The following is a 4,096-nucleotide window of genomic DNA, read 5'->3' as shown; positions in this document are numbered from 1 at the left end:
AACATACATAAAGTAAAATATAAGGTATTTTTCTAACAGTCCTTTTGTAATTCATGTTCATAATCCTTACTAAGATAAATGCTTGGGAGAAAAAGTGCCGTTGGAAAGTTGGGACTCATAAATATTCTTAAATAACAAACTCCCATCGGATGTCCATAGATACCCAACACCAAACATATGCATCTAACACCAGCTCTCAAAATTTGACTTTTGTAGACCTAACCCTGTATTTTATATGACACTTTTACCCCTTCTTGTCTTCATTTTCTTAATTTTATTTTCTGTCCTGTTAGTGGATGTAATAACTTCGTCTTATTTTTTCATTATCCGATTTTATTTTTTCTTATCAGTATATGTAAACTAGTTGCTATAATATTTTGTGGGATATTCAACAATAATTAAATTACTCAATTAAGAAAGCATAACATATTGACTATAATGAAAAGCACATCATGTTGTACTAAACGTAATAAATCAAATATAGGTATTTAAAATTGTTATTCACACGATGTTTTAGTCGAAAGATAGAAAATTTCTTTACATTCCTTATTCTCAGTTTTAAAGCATTGCTCCAAATATAATACGTAGAAAGATTAAATAAGTCGAATTCATGGGCACTTTAAATATATTCTTTAATTTGCATTGTCATTGTTTTTTTACTAACTTAATATGTCTTAATCATTCTATTTTTATATTATGTTGCAACATAACTTGTAATAACCTCCACTTTTGTTTAAATAAAAGAAATATGGTTTCTCAAGGGCATTCCTATCATTTCACAAAACTCAACAATTGACATGTTAAAAGACCAATCAATTTCTAGGACATAGCTAACTTTTAGTTATAAACAGATTCAGAATCCACAACAGAATATAAGGGTAGTTGTCATTTGAGGTCATCAAACAGAGTCAATGCCTTAAAATTTTGCTGATGGCATTGGACAAAACTAATGAAAAGAAACAAAGAGTTGTTGAAAGATTCATAATTTCATTTCCATTGAATACCTCCTTCTTCCTTCCCTCCAAACTTTTCCTTCAAATGAATATTTTCTGCCCCTTGAATTTTTCCCATAACCTCATCTTTAAGTCAAGAAAATGTTTTCTTTTGTAGTTATCCAAGAAAATTTTCTTTGAGGTTTTGCCCCAAAACATATCCAGAAAAAGAAATTTTGAAAGAGATTTGGAAATATCAAAAGGGAGAAATTAATGGAGAATTCGTTGGGAGCTGGAGTCGTGGCTGTTTTTGCAGTCTCAGGAAGTGTTGTTCTCCTTGCCTTGAAAGTCCATAAGCACATTCTTTCTGATTTTATGAAGAAGATAGAGTTTGAAATACGTATACATCTTGCCCTTATTTATTTATATGCAACAAAATGACCCTACTTCATTAATATGACTTGTCTTTTTTCTTTTAGTCTGTCCAGAATAAGGACACAATTCTATATTGAAAAATAATTTAATTTTAAAATTCATGATTTATCATTAATTAACTAATTTATAGTCATACATATATCTATGACTTATTTTAGAGTATGAGTTTCTTATGTTTTTTATTTTTTGTTAAACTCTATCTCTAGTCAAACAAGACCATATAAAATGGGACTGCGGGAGTATCTTATTTTATTAGATCAATATAACTTGAGATCAAGAAAAATAAAATCTTAAATACAAGGATTATATTTCCGAATCAGATATGGTGAGTCCTTTCCTATTTTGTGCTAGTACTACAGGATACAATGATATTAACTATTCAAAGGGTAATAGATTTGTGGTAAATTTTATTGTTGTCTCTCCTTATACCAAGTGAGAATGTACGGCAATCAAGAAAGTATTGTTTTGATAAAAAAGCTAGAAGTGATAGTATTTCATTTCGCTGCCCAATCTGGTAAGTATTTTGATTGCTCTCATAGTACTTGATCTCTCATTCAAATTTATGTTGAAGAACATAGAAATCCATTCCCTCCTCCTCCCCACCTCCCCAATATGTCACTTGTAGTTGCGCATTTTAGAATTTTATAAAAAGCTATTTCTTTCTATTATCATAACTCAACTTGTTAATGTGATTGTATTTGGGACTATAGAAGTTTTAAGGCTTTATATATTATCCTTGATGTTTACTTTATACTATTTTCAAGCAATATTGGTATAATATAATATGTATTATTCTTTTTGGTGAAGCAACGTCATTACACCCCTTAATTATAGAAGGATGTCTTCGCCACTAGCTAGTTATGTGTAATAGATGGAAATAATGTTAAAAAATGAGGAAATCACTTGTATTAACATACATGATTCAAGTTGCTGAGAAATAAATTGGTGAATGTTTTGAATTTCAGGATCGGAGAAAGACCAACAAAAGAAGGTGAAGTTCTCGAACGAAGTTGTGAAGTTGGGCGCTTTAAAAAAAAGTGAAGGTGTCGATCATTGTCCAAAGAGGAGGTTTCGTCAAGAAATATCAGATAGCGAGAGCATGGAATCCATGCCCTTGAATCGGCAAGCACTTTACAAAGGGATCCTCCAATATAAAGCCCTCAAAGGCTACACCTAAATTCAATTTCTCCTTTGGAGTAGTTCTCTCTCTCCTCTTCCTTTGTGGTGGCGACTTTCTACTTTATTTTATTTTATTCAAAATGTGTGTTTTATTGTTTCGATAAAAGTTGTAATTTATTTGTAATAACATGTAGACTTAATAAACGAGGAAATCAATAGGAAATCCATTTTTCATACTTTGACCTCTGACTAGTTCTCCCGCTCCATCCATTAGTACTATATATTTGCATCTTTAAGCTTATTCTACACCAAAGAAGTCTGTAGGCACCTAGTTGTTCGTAATTTTAAACTTTTCATATTGTTGTGTATAATAAATTGCACCGGAATATAAAGTATCTCAAATCTTTATTTCCACATGCTCTCCAAGTTTTAGATTAAAAGGTTGGGGGAATCAGAAATAACCAGATTTACAACTGATAATTGAATAATAGCCACAGTTTCAAAAGTAATCGAAATTTAGCCACTTTTTCATTAATGAATACGAACGGGTTCAAATTCAGCATATTGGAAGGATAATATCGAGCTTCAGCTCAGAAATTTGTTGTGGTATTTTCCAAAGGAAGAGTGTCCTTTTGAATGGTTAATCTGGGAAATGGTTATGGCTTACCGCGTGTTTTAGTGATCATTGGCAGTATAGGAAGGTGTTGGGGTGAGACTCTAGTTGATAAGAGTTTTTCTATCGGTGTTCCGGTGTTGTGTGCAGCTGCTATAATTAGAAGTTATCACTACGAGTGTTTGAGTTATGTGTCATATCAAGTGATTGCACCTGAGATTGCAAGTATGGGTGATTACAGCTTATTCAGGCTAATTATGAAAATAGATGTGAGATTCTGATCGTATCGATAACTTTAGAAGTTGAAATGTGGTTCTATGGTTTATGGGATTTGGACTGTAAAAATTTTAGTTACAATGTGTTATCAGACCTATATGAGATAGGGTGACGTGGGATCACCCCAGGCATATGCATGGTAAAGTTATTCAGCTATTGGTTGGCTTCTAGAACAACTCTGGGCACGTTCGAGGACGAAAGAGTGTTTAAGTGTGGGAGGATGTAACAACCCGACCGATCGTTTTGAACTTTTGCACTTTGATCGCCAGTCTTCGGGCATGACTTGCCCTACGTATACATTATGCCTTATGTAAATCGTTGGTTTTGGTTTTCATGGTAATCGGAATGAATTTGGAAGAACAGTTCTCAGTTTGAAGCCTTAAATTTGAAAGGTTTGACCAAAATTTGACTTATGTATATTTGATCTCGGATGGGAATTTTTATGATTTGGTTAGCTCCGTTAGGTGATTTGGGACTTAGGAGCGTGATCGGAATGCATTTTGGAAGTCCGTGAAAGGTTTAGGCTTGGATTGGCGAAATTGAGATTTCGGTGATTTCCGGTTGATAGGTGAGATTTTGATACAAAGGCCGGAATGAAATTCTGAGAGATGCAGTAGCTTCATTATGTCATTTATGACTTGTGTGCAAAATTTGGGGTCAATCAGACCTGATTTGATATGTTTCGGCGTTGTTTGTGGAATTTGAAATTTCTAAGTTCTTA

General features: G+C 33.0%; 1 long non-coding RNA gene across 1 annotated transcript; it reads left to right on the top strand.

The window, feature by feature from the left end:
• The first annotated feature begins 830 nt into the window (after nt 1–830).
• On the top strand, nt 831–2,722 carry LOC107826764 (uncharacterized). The gene is made up of 2 exons (XR_012705249.1): nt 831–1,332; nt 2,333–2,722. It is a non-coding gene; the product is annotated as an uncharacterized LOC107826764 (long non-coding RNA).
• The last annotated feature ends 1,374 nt before the right edge of the window (nt 2,723–4,096 follow it).

The sequence above is a fragment of the Nicotiana tabacum genome, chromosome 22 (genome assembly GCF_000715075.1).
Source record: "Nicotiana tabacum cultivar K326 chromosome 22, ASM71507v2, whole genome shotgun sequence".
Classification (NCBI taxonomy): domain Eukaryota; kingdom Viridiplantae; phylum Streptophyta; class Magnoliopsida; order Solanales; family Solanaceae; genus Nicotiana; species Nicotiana tabacum.
This window is presented reverse-complemented; position numbering and strand designations above follow the sequence as displayed.